Source organism: Chrysemys picta, chromosome 5 (genome assembly GCF_011386835.1).
Source record: "Chrysemys picta bellii isolate R12L10 chromosome 5, ASM1138683v2, whole genome shotgun sequence".
NCBI lineage: Eukaryota > Metazoa > Chordata > Testudines > Emydidae > Chrysemys > Chrysemys picta.
The window spans coordinates 36,982,820-36,995,659 of NC_088795.1; the positions used below are offsets into that span (position 1 = coordinate 36,982,820).

Below are 12,840 nucleotides of genomic sequence, written 5' to 3' on the forward strand. Positions count from 1 at the left end.
GTAGTTTGTACCGGGGCAAAATAGAAATGTATTTGGATTTTTGACAAGTGACCTATCTGCTTATGTCACAGGCCAAGCGGCACTATCGCAACATGTAGCTTACCTGCTTAGCGTCGCCCGGGCGTTCAGTTCTGCCCGCCTTTCGGTTACAACACAGAGCCATCCCAGGGCTTCCGCAATCCCCCTCCTGGGGCCAATGGGTTACTTGTTTGATGGGTCAACAAAGGGCTCAGTGGCTAGTCACAAATCCCTGCATTAAGAAGAACAGGAGGACTTGTGGCACCTTAGAGACTAACAAATTTATTAGAGCATAAGCTTTCGTGGACTACAGCCCACTTCTTCGGATGCTCCTGTTATGCATCCGAAGAAGTGGGCTGTAGTCCACGAAAGCTTATGCTCTAATAAATTTGTTAGTCTCTAAGGTGCCACAAGTCCTCCTGTTCTTCTTTTTGCGGATACAGACTAACACGGCTGCTACTCTAAATCCCTGCATTGAATCATTGCCACGGGTCTGGTATCCGTGACACAAGAGTATGTTAATGACAACTGGCAAGGGGGGGGTGCAGAGGGGTTACAGAAACCTCCTGAGTTTGCTATGACCATTCTGGTTCTCTCTCGTGTCACAGTTCCCTTTAGGGGCGGGATATTGTCTTTTTGTTCTGTGTCCCTGCAGTGCTTGGCTCCGGGTTGCTCCTGTAATGCAGCTCAGCGAGCCGGGGGCAGCAGCTGGCACAAACCAATGGCCCGGGGGGAGCAGAGGCTCATCAGGAGGGTCGCGGAACGTGACGTCACAGGCCCCGCACATCAACCAGCCGGTCTGACCGGCGCATGCGCATTTGGGAACAGCGTCCCATTGGTCGCCTGCCTACCCAATGGGGAGGCGCGGGCGGGGTACAAAGCCGGAAGCGGCTCCCGCGCGAGAGAGCGGCGGCTGCTCCAGCATCCAGAGCAAGGAAGAAGCCGGAGCGGCACGTGTCTCGCTGCCGGGTCGGGCCGCCGAGAGCTCCCGGGCCCCGTGACTCCGGCGTTTGCTGCACGTCAGGGAAGGTACCGGTACCACTCCCCCAACGCGAGAGCTCCGCGATGCCGGGGGTCGGCCTGCAGCTCGCGGGGGCCCTGCTCCGCTGAATGCGGCGGGGGCGGCAGCCACTCGCCACTGGGACTAGTTACTACAGAGCCTCAGTTCTGCTGCTTTTTGGGAACCTTTTTTAAATGTTCTTCTCTTAAAGAAAAACTTTGTTTGTGGAATAGCTTCACACAACTGAGGGCATTTCATTGTTGTCCAATGCTTTGCTTTGAGTTACAAAAAGACCAATTATTTTCTTTCTTTCTTACAGATTGGCTGCCCACCCTTGTAGTGCTAAAGGTTTCTTGTCCACTCATGCAGTGTTGCCTATTGAGGGGGACTTTAATTGTGAGCAAAGAATGTTTTTTTTTTCCAAAGGGGGGAGGGGGGGGCATAGGTTGGTGTCAGGATTCATGCATTCCCTAGTGTGTTCTGTTTGGAGGGTTGTCTCTTATTATGAGGCTAAAGCTGGCCCTAGACATAATAAACATGATATATCCCTCATTGCCAGCTTTCACAAGTTTCTTGACCCATAGAATAATTAGGTACATTTTCTGAGCAAGAAACTTTGCTGCAAGTGGTAATCAGATAACAATCTTTATAAAAATACAGCGTTTGATAGAAAGAAAGAAACATTGTAATAATGCTAAATGAAGCACATTTTAATTTAATTGCTTTCCAAAGCTCTGGACCCCTCCCAGAGTATCCAGTGTTTGGTTGTTGGTATTAAGGAAGTTGTATTTTTGTTTTATGATTTCATGATATAAAAATGGCAGGGAGGAGAATTTGGATGAAATATGTTAATATAAACTGCTCAGCTGAACTGTACCTCTTTCTTACTTTGTATTGTTAAGGAACAATGATGGATCATGACCTCTTCTTTACAAAAAAAAGTTAAAATTACCTCTGATGAGGAATGAATGGAGATATACAGCTGCCTGCAGTAGTTCAAATCCTTTTGGTAAAATCAACAAAGGTACAGTTTTTAAACAAATTCAAATGTTCGCATGTCTGCAAATGAAACTTTAGAGTCCAGCCAGTTGCTTTCCTGCCGTACAGATGGTCAGAACCTCAATATCTTTTAAATACATTGGAAGAAATGAAAAATGGGGGGGGGGGGAAGCCAGTGTTGGCATTGAAATTGGTGATAAAAGTTCTATCAATTTATTCTACACTTCAATTCATTTTAACCTGGGTCCCTCCAAATTTTGTGTGTGACATTTTAAGATGTACAAAAAAAAAATCTCATGGTCAGAGATGTTTTGAAATCAAAAACTATAACTATGAGCCTGGTGGAAAAAACATGCCAAAAAGAAGTCTAAGAAAGTGTGCTTGACATGAAACCCCAAGTCACATTTACATAACAGCTTAATGTTGTAACAATGAATGAGGGTTTACTCCCTGATCAGCAGAACAGTGCTTTTAGTTGGGAGTCTACATATGGATTTAGACACCTAATTATTCTTCTCACTGTGACGCTGACAGAGGTACTATCCTACAATCCTTCTGTAAGGGGTTTCTGGATAACAAGGGCATTCTTTGCTATTCAAAGTAAAGGTTCCCATCATTGGATTACAACTGGATAAAACCTACCACAGCATACATTTGAGAGTAGGTTTGTATTAGAGATGTTCCCAAGTCACAAACTGTGCTTTTAGATCCTTGAGATGAGGCCAGCTGTAAAAATCAGATACTCATGGGGATTTGGATTCAGTATAGCCAAAAAAGAAGCCCTGAAGAACTCCATGCTTTCAGGGAACCAATGATTTCATAGAAGGCCTTTATTTATTTAAGATAAATGAAAGTTCTTGGCCACGGTCAAACAGCATAGCCAGTTCTCCTGACTCTCAGGCTGATGCTTTATTTTTGTTTATTGCCTGAGACCTATCCATGACTTGTGCTAAAAATACCCTTGACTAAATCATAGCCTGAATAATAATCATCAATGAAACTCACTCATTTGTAGTGCAGAGATTGCCCTTGGGGCTTATGCAAGAGCTACATTCTCCACCCTGTGGAACAAAGAGCGGGATGACTTTAATCTCCTAGAAATAGAGCAGAGCAGGAGCCACACAAGTAAAAGATTGTAGCGGGTACAGTTCAAACTATATTGGTACCAAGTTCTCACTGGAAATTCCAACAGATGGTATATTTGTGATGCTGTTTATGAAAAATTTAATGTCTCATCTCCCCTTTCTCATGGGGTGGGGGAAGAGGGGTTGAGATGCTAAACAAGTAAAGAATCCGGCTAAAGATTCTCCATATTTTACTATACCAAAATTCCAGAGGAGGAGTGTCATACCCAATAAAGTCTAGCTGCTAACAATAAAAAAAAATTAATGTGTTGTTTTGATTAAAATGAAAACCCTTTGCTGGAGCACTAAATACACGTTTGGGGATATCCAGGAAGCCAGCATTTTGTCATCAGATGAATCTCTTTATTAATTCCCTCCCAAAACTGTTTACATGGTATGGAAAGGTTGAGAACTACTGGTGTGGGGGCTTAAAGGTGCTAAATTAAATAGGCCTTATAGGGTCTTTTGTAACTCCATACAATTAACAGGAAATGAAGCATTCATTGACCGTCACTCTTGTGTCTTGAGTCTCTGCCTTCTCCCATGCAGTCCCCTACATTTGAAACCCATTCTCCCTAACCCAATATGATTTCTTCCCTCCAGACCCTGCTTCAAGCTCTTCCTACATAAGCTTCTAGTCTCTCCTCAGCGAGGAGTTAGCAAGCCAGATGCTGTAAACTCTTCTTTTTAAAAAACAGTAATGTTCACAAGACACGTGCAGAACTTCAGTACTCAAAACACATTGATTTCTGTCCCATCCTCATCTCCTTGCATTATTTCTTTGTGTATATTCTTCAGGGCAAGAACCTAGCGCAATGTTGGTATTTTATAGATATTATAATAATATCAACTGTTCCACCATTATTGCAGCCCAAGGAAGCTCTGGGACAGTCAGAGTTGGATGATACCCCCTACATACTGGGCCATCCCTAGGTGGGGTGCGGGCAGGGCCATCCTTAGGATTTATGGTGCCCTAGGTGGGATTATTAAACTGGTGCCCCCATGCCTGACTTGCTCTTAGCAACACAAACATAAGCTTACAGTATTGGAAAACTTGCCACATGCACTTTATTAAAAACAGTTTAACTTAATTAAGCACACTGTAATGCTGGTGGACTATCACTAAAGAAGTGGCGCTATAGAAAAAAAAATCTGATTTATTGACAGAATGAAGCAAAATAAGCTGGGTTTCCAAGCAGTGGGAAAATAGACCCCTAGTTTTACTCCTAGGTAAAGCACAAAGTGACCAGAATGAAGTCAGTACAGAATCATCTCATCTAGATTAAGGTAGCACAGAAATGTTACACAAGTCCTATTGTGCCTTATTTTTGTTTGGAAAGACATACATGATAAATCACTGCCTCTAAAGTTCCATCAGAATCTTAGTACAAATTATGGTCACTCTCTATAGGAGCATATTACAGTTGTTGGAGGGCTCTATTCAGCAGTAACAGGGCTATAGGAAAGCCAGTCAACATTTTTTGTTTCTCTGATGAAAACTGGCCCACTCCCTGCCCCAAACCTGTCACAAATAATGGTCAACAACAATTTTCTATTTTTGGCTAAGATACTGATTTTTAAAAAAAAATATTGAAATTAGATTCAGGATTGTTAGCAAGCATTTTTGGCAAACAAAGTTGTTAAATGACAATCTAAATTAGGGTTCCCATATTTCCACAAACAAAAAAGAGGACACTGGGGGAAAGCCCCACCCCATCCACTCCCTCCCACTTCCCACCCCCTGACTGCTCCCCTCAGAACCCCAACCCCCCCTGTGAGGAAGTTTGAGGGCAGGAAGGGGGGGGAAATGTGTCAATCGGCCTAGCCGCCCAAACAGCAGCCACACTCTGCATGGAAGGGAGGCGAGGGAGAAACCCCCCGGACATTTTAACCTTGTTACCAATTCCTCCCGGACAGCTATTTAGAGACGCAAAAGCCGGACATGTCTGGGGAAATACGGACGGCATCCACGGAGCCACAGCAGCGCAACCTGCCCTGCGCAGTTCCCCCCGAATGAGATGGATCGCTGCCAGCCCAGGGGAGAGACGTGCTCCCCAGCTAGGGTGACCAGATCCAGATGTCCTGATTTTACAGGACCAGTCCCGACATTTGGGGCTTTGTCTTATATAGACACCAATTACCCCCACCTAGGGTGACCAGACACCAAGTGTGAAAAATCAGGACAGGGGGGGGAGGGTTAAGAGCCTGTGTAAGGAAAAAAAAAAACCAAAATTGGGACTGTCCCTATATAAATGAACAGGAGTACTTGTGGCACCTTAGAGACTAACAAATTTATTAGAGCATAAGCTTTCGTGGACTACAGCCCACTTCTTCGGATGCATATCCTATAAAAATGGGACATCTGGTCACCCTACCCCAACCCCTGTCCTGATTTTTCACACTGGTCACCCTTTCCCCAGCCCAGCCAGCTGTGTGTGACATTCCAACCCTGGCTAGCTGCAGAGGAAGTGAGTTAGTTTCACTTTCAGTCCTCAGAGGCAGCACGCAACCCCCCCCACCACCACACACACACACTTTCCCTAGCACCTCACCCAACCCAGCCGGAGGGGAGGAGGGAGAGAGGGGTGCTCCATGGGGGGGGGGGGGGGAGCAAACAAAGGATACTGCCAGAGCCACCCAGTCTGCCTCACCTCACGCCGGGGGAGTACATGCTCCACTGCTTGCCATCTGTGCTGGGTGCGGGGCCTGGGACATAGGTGCCGAGTTCCTAATCTGCCAGGTGGTGCCCCCCCCCCCCCCGCTCTGCCCCCACTCCACCCTTTCCCCCAAGGCCCCACCCTGCCATGCTTCTCCCCTCCATTCCACCCAAGCCACACCTCTTCCCTGCCCAGTTCCACCCCCTACCTCGAGTGCACTGCATCCTTGCTCTTCTCCCCTCCCCACCTCCCATCGCCTCCTGATGCCGTGAAACATCTGATCCGCGGCAGGCGGGAGGCGCTGAGAGGGAGCCACTGGTAGGGGGCTGCCGATGGCCACCGCTCGCCTTCTCACCCCACCGCTCTCCTCCTTGCTGTCCGCCCGCTCGCCTCCCCCCTCTCCCTACTGCTCACCTTCTCACAGGGCCGCCCTGGGTTTTGGCCGCCCCAAGCAGCCAAACAAACAAAAAGCCACGATTGCGATCTGCAGCGGCAATTCGGCGGGAGGTCCTTCGCTCCGAGCAGAAATGAGGGACCGTCCGCCGAATTGCCACTGAACAGCTGGACATGCTGCCCCTCTCCGAAGTGGCCGCCCCAAGCACCTGCTTGGTAAACTGGTGCCTGGAGCCGGCCCTGCCTTCTCACCCCGCTCACCCGCCCGCCTGACCTCCCCGCCTCATGATTTTATCAAAGCGCTGGGCCCCGCAAAGCACAGGGCCTGGGGCTGTCACCTCGATTCGCCATATCCACGGGACGGCTTTGGATACATATATACACATACCAATCGGAAATGACTGCCTGGGAAGGAGTACTGCAGAAAGGGATCTGGGGGTCATAGTCGATCACAAGCTAAATATGTGTCAACAGGGTAACACTGTTGCAAAAAAAAGTGAACATCATTCTGGGATGTATTAGCAGGAGTGTGGTAAGCAAGATGCGAGAAGCAATTCTTCCGCTCTACTCCACGCTGATTAGGCCTCAACTGGAGTATTGTGTCCTGTTTTGGGCGCCACATTTCAGGAAAGAGGTGGACAAAAATTGGATAAAGTCCAGAGAAGAGCAACAAAAATGATTAAAGGTCTAGAAAACATGAGCTATGAGGGAAGATTGAAAAAAATTGGGTTTGTTTAGTTTGGAGAAGAGAAGACTGAGAGGGGACATGATAACAGTTTTCAAGTACATAAAAAGGTTGTTACAAGGAGGAGGGAGAAAAAAATGTTTTCATTAACCTCTGAGAATAGGACAAGAAGCAATAGGCTTAAATTGCATCAAGGGCGATTCAGGTTGGACATTAGGAAAAACTTCGTGTCAAGATGGCTAAGCACTGGAATCAATTGCCTAAGCAGGTTGTGGACTCTCCATCATTGGAGATTTTTAAGAGCAGGTTAGACAAACACCTGTCAGGAACGGTGTAGCTAATACTTAGTCCTGCCTTGAGTGCAGGGAACTGGACTACACATCCAACTATTATACATATCAGATTAATGGACTATTTGCCCATCACTACCATCCAATGTACAGGGAGTTGATGGAACCAAGATGAACATACCCACACCGATCAGTCCCTAGACTAATACTCCCTTTTGATAGCCTTTCTATAACATTCCCTACCCATTTCCTGTTCCATCTTTAGTTTGTCTCCTTACTTTGGTCAGACACATGGCAGCATATTCCAAAATTTCTAAAGGTCATTGACCTCTTCCTTTACCAAATTCCTGTAAGGCAAACTTCTTTAGATCATTTAATCACTCATCCTTTCTGCACCAGCTTTTGGGTATTTAAGCCAATTCATTTATTTACAGTTTATCGCCACTAAATATATATATATATATATATTCACCAGACAATCTCAATTAGCAACCAAACAATTCACTCTCATATTATGTTTAAGTCAAAAATTCTTGGGCAAACACCAGCAAAGAATATCTTAAAGCTTACTGTGCCATTATTGAAGAAAAACCATTCTGGACAATATTGGCTGCCTTTCCAGTAAGTCAGGAGGAAAGGCACTATCTTTAGATGAGCTAATTGACGAGCTGCTGCTAGAGACAGCAAATATGCTATGATCATGCCACTTTTGTCAGAAGGGGGCCTTTAAAATGCATGAGATAGAAATGTGCCCATATGAGAAGTTAGCCTACCCAAGACCATGAAATGCACGGTGGGTGTGTGGCAAGTTTTACTGCCATACTTCCTGATCTAATCATTAACATTAATTGTACTTTTACATCTTAAAAAGTGCAATGCAAATGTTAACTAATCTTTGTGATCAGCGGTCATTCAATCGCCAAAGAATAATTAATATTTTAGCGCTTATGGAGGTATGAAATTCAAATATTTTTCATGTTTCTTGTCTATACCATGAAACCCGTTACAAGAGCTTAATTTGAAGATTCAAAAACAGGAGCGCCTGTTACTTTGCGGGGATGTCTGCAGACCCACCCTAGAGTACACGAACAGGGCAAAATCTACGTGTGTGTCTCTGGAATTTTTAACATATAAAAACCTAATGCCTTAAAATTTTGGAAATATGTAACGAAGGCATTTTTCAATGGGCTACTTTTAATATAATCAAATGTTAACATCTTTTCCAGGAGCTCTACTTTTGCCAACCTTAATTCTGACTTATTGTTGTTGATCTATCTCTGTATAAAGATATTAATCATTTATATTACCTTTGTCAGTTGATGAGTGATATGTACACAGTTTTTATATTCCACGGAAAGGGAACAGACTATTTGATTACAGTCTGTTTTGCCAAAACAAACTTTACAGGCCTGTTAAATTTTCTTGTAGTTATGTAATATGCTTACAAAGGGGAAGAAAAAAAAAAATCACCCACAGCACAAACGAAGAAAGCAAACAGACTACTGTAGATAGTGAAGACACTCCCAGAAAGTATCAGAGGGGTAGCCGTGTTAGTCTGAATCTGTAAAAAGCAACAGAGGGTCCTGTGGCGCATCTGAAGAAGTGAGGTTCTTACCCACGAAAGCTTATGCTCCCAATACTTCTGTTAGTCTTAAAGGTGCCACAGGACCCTCTGTTGCTTGCTACTCCCAGAAAGAAATGCCCAAACACCCATTTTAACGTATTATACACTTCTCAAAACTTCAAATTCAACAACCAATACAAACAATCCAAGATAAAACTAAGATTCTACTCCATTTTTTATTTTACTGAAACTTATTCAAGAACAGAACAGCGTCACAAATCTATCCTTGTCAAAATTAAAGTTCTTAATATCACCTTATCTATGCTACCATAGCACCATAATAAGGGTAGTTAATTACATGTGGATCAGAACTCCTGGTTTCTTCTTTTTCCAGCTCAGGGAGCCTTCTATTATGCTTCAGGGATATTTGATGAGGACATCTATTTGTCTTTCTGATCAATCAAATTAAAATTCAGCAGCTTCAGACTGACCCACAAATTTGCCTTCAATACTTAAAAATGTTCGGCTGGTCTTTCTTAACTGTCTGGTAGGTTAGGAGCTCATGGTCTTAGTCATCAATAAGGGTAGTTCATTACATGAGGATCTGAATTCTTGGTCTTCTCTTTCCCAACTCAGTAAACAGAGATACTTGATGAAAGGGTCTCTGGGTCAAGTCATTACAATTCAACAGCTTCCGACTGGTGCACAAATTTGCCTTTATCAAATTAATAAAACCCTGTGCTATGCATTTACTTGTGCAATACATTTACTAGGAATCCTTGTTATGGAAGCAATGACATGTACAAGTTTGGACCTTAGTTATAATCATACCTTCGTACTAAAGAAACGTGAGACCTCTGCAGAATAAAACCTTAAATTCTTAATGCAGCTGTAACTACCACAGTACTATAATCCTGGCAAAGTCAAGTCAGAACCAGTAGCTGAATTGCTGACCAGGAGTGGCATGGGAATTCTTAAAACAATCTGCTAATTTTCTTTAATAAGATAACACAAATCTAGCTCAATGGTGGAGAAACACACAACGGAACCCCAGCAAACAACATTAGGATTAGACACTATTTTACTGCAATGTCTGACAAAAGAATAAAAACTTTGCCCCAGAATGATGGATTTCGGAAGACCACGGCTACCTTTCCTAACCCAGTCTCAATGGGCAAACATCAAAAGATTTCAGAGGATTATTTGGATAAACACATGCCACACAATGCCTAACTTTAAATGGAAGCTGTCGGGGCTTTCTAGTGCCATATTATCTAGGGCAGGGGTTCTCACGACAAATTTTTTGGTGGTCTCAGTGTACGGCCACCAACTCTTGCTGGTGGCCGCTCTGACAATTTTTCCTAAAATACTTAATTAACTTTAGGAGAAACAAATAAATACGCACATCAAAATCCTTGTGATTTATGTATTGCTAGTTAGTAAGTCTGCTGCTGTGAAAAGTGATTTTTGTACGTTTGTTACTATCACTTTTCACAGCCTCCCAGCTAGCTAACAAGTCTCTGCTGTGAAAAGCGATATTAACACTTTTCACAGCAGACTTACGCAGCCCTGGCAATCCTGGGGCCAAATTAAGCCCTGGATGGGGAGACGGATGGATAGGCAGCAGGGGCGATGAGGGGTGGCAGTGGGGAGCCAGAGCCTGAAGCCTGAGGGATGGGGCACCAGGAAGGAGCTTGAAGCCCTGGGGCTGTAGCCTGAAGCCCTGCAGCCAGGAGATGGGGCCTTCAGGCCAGGGGCCGGGGCCAGAGCCCGAAGCCCCGTGGCCGGAGCCTACCACTCCATCATACCAGGGCTGAAGCCTGAGCCTCACCACCCCTGAGAAGGCGGGGAACTCACAGGTTGCCTGCTCCTCCATGGTTGTGCCCCAGGTGCCTCCAGAGTGGGGCAGGGCTCAACCCCTGCTGGCAGCCCCAGCAACCAACACCAAGGTGGCACATCCAGAAGCAACACGGAGGGGCAGCTGCTTTGCCCTCCAAATCACTGCCCAGGAGGCTGTGGCCACAAGAAAAGCCCCCGGTGGCCGCACTTGAGAAACGCTGATCTAGGGAAATAAATCATAGGGAATTAGAAGATGGAGAAGGCAGAAAGCAACCAATTTTAGAGAACTGTGACCTGGACTTAGTAATCAGAATGCTGAAAGAAACCTTCCAGTTTTTGTTGTTACAACCTGATGGAATAGGAGATTGATAGATCTCATTGCCAACTGCCCTCTGAACTGCAGTTAGCACAGACACTTCTCTTTCTTCCTTTGTCTCACAGGCCACACCAAAGGTCTGTGCGCCCAAAGCAACAACAGAATTCCAAAGTAAAAAGTTGTTCTGATGATTTGCTCAAAAGTACAGCCTGACCCCATTGAAATTACATGGTAGTTAGAATTAAAAGTATTATGTTTATATCAATTCTCTGGACCAAACAATTGTCACACACTCTATGCCAGGTTCAAAAGAAAAGGAGAAAAGAAAAGGTGTTTCTTTGCAGCCAAAACTTGTCCAACAGTTTGCATGCTTATCTGAAGCGTATCCCATGCAATTTGGTCTGGAAATCTGATGGGAATAAGCTCGCTCAGAAGATTTCCAGTCCTTTCTAATTCCAATAAGAATAGAAAAGATGCTTTTGCATTACTGAAGCACTTACATTGCCAGAATAGCCAGGAGGTAGAGAGACATGCGAGGGGGGGAGGGGGTAAGTAAATATTTTAATCTTTAAAAAATGGTTTGGATTCAGTTCAAGATTCAGATACCGATTTGGTCCATTTAATATTTCATCTTAAACACTCTGCGCAGCTCTCCTCAGAGTTAAGAGTTACTGGGAAAAGAGTACAGGCGTTGGTGTCCCATCTTGCAGCGTGCAGAGGAAGATGAGAACCTCCTCCTGGGGCTTTATATTTACCAGCTCTATGGCACAGAGAATATGGTGAAAGACTCCATAAACAATGAAACGGTGTTCTCTGAGAGAATAGGCACAGGAACAAAATCTTTTGTCTGGCAGATGAATTAAGTACATGAATTAAGATAGTATTCAAGTGACACTAGCACAGAAAGCAAGTGTGAAATAAAGTGTGAATTTCAGTACTATCAAAGTCTGATAACTTGGGCCCCGATTTAGCAAGGTATCTGAGCACCTGACTAACAAAGTAGTCACATTGAAATAAATAGGACTATTTATATGCACAAAGCTAGGCACGTTAAAATTCCTTGCTGAACGGAAACCCTAACGAGGGTCTGAACTCAAAATTGTAGCTCACATTTGGTTCCCTTTGAGTGAAATACAAATAAGCACCTCTTTTGAATGCTGGGGAAGGGGAGAGCACTTCATAGTCACATAAAAATAGAAGTGAACAGGCAAAAACTTTTGAAATAGGAAAGATCACTTGGGAGTATAGCAAGAAAGACTTAAACAACATATTTCTCCTCCAAAATATCCTTGACAAGGCCCTGTGAAGGTTGAATGTTGGATTACTTGTTTCCTCTGCAATAAAGGTGTTCATACATGTTAGTGTCTTTGATATTGGAGCAGGGTATGTGAATGCTAGGTGAGAACTACTTATCATTGGTTAGTGCTTGATGCTTTCTTATACCTGGTTTCACACAAGTCACCCCTTCTCCAACGCTCTCTACAATACCAGCTGCTTCGTGGCCAAGAATTATTGGAAAAGCCACAGTTAATGCACCACTCATGACATAGTCATCTGAGCGACAGATCCCTGTGGCCAAAATCTGTAGGGAAAACAAAGAATATTTCAATACGTAAGGAACCAATTTTTCAGCTTTTACCTGTGTGATATGATAGAGAAGTGAAGATATATTTTGTATCCAGAGAAGTGAGCATAACCATAATAAACCTAAGACACGATCCCTAAGACTGCTTATTTATCAGACAGAGATCATAACTTTTAGTGTTTTTGCACAGCAAGTTATGGCCTTTGTCATCCGCCACACTCTTCCATAAATCTTTACTCTTTTTGTCCAATAGAAGATATTACCTCACCCAGCTTGTCTCTCTAATATTCTGGAACCAACACAGCAGTTTTAAATAGCCTGCATAATTCAATACGAGTTCATCCGATAGCAACCACTCTGGTGGCAATAT

At 44.1% G+C, this 12,840-nt stretch overlaps 2 long non-coding RNA genes across 3 annotated transcripts in view; one reads left to right on the top strand and one right to left on the bottom strand.

Moving 5' to 3' along the window:
• Window positions 1-694: 694 nt before the first annotated feature.
• The window catches only part of LOC135983595 (uncharacterized), a 34,047-nt gene continuing 21,901 nt past the window's right edge, over window positions 695-12,840 (top strand). The window contains exons 1-3 of one of the 2 annotated variants that reach the window (XR_010601298.1): window positions 695-1,047; window positions 1,338-1,414; window positions 1,921-2,042. This is a non-coding gene — a long non-coding RNA (uncharacterized LOC135983595). The remainder of the gene's footprint in view (window positions 1,048-1,337; window positions 1,415-1,920; window positions 2,043-12,840) is intronic. The other variant, XR_010601297.1, reaches the window with a different exon arrangement.
• LOC135983596 (uncharacterized) overlaps window positions 7,184-12,840 on the bottom strand; it is a 37,543-nt gene continuing 31,886 nt past the window's right edge. The window contains exon 4 of the long non-coding RNA XR_010601299.1: window positions 7,184-12,467. This is a non-coding gene — a long non-coding RNA (uncharacterized LOC135983596). The remainder of the gene's footprint in view (window positions 12,468-12,840) is intronic.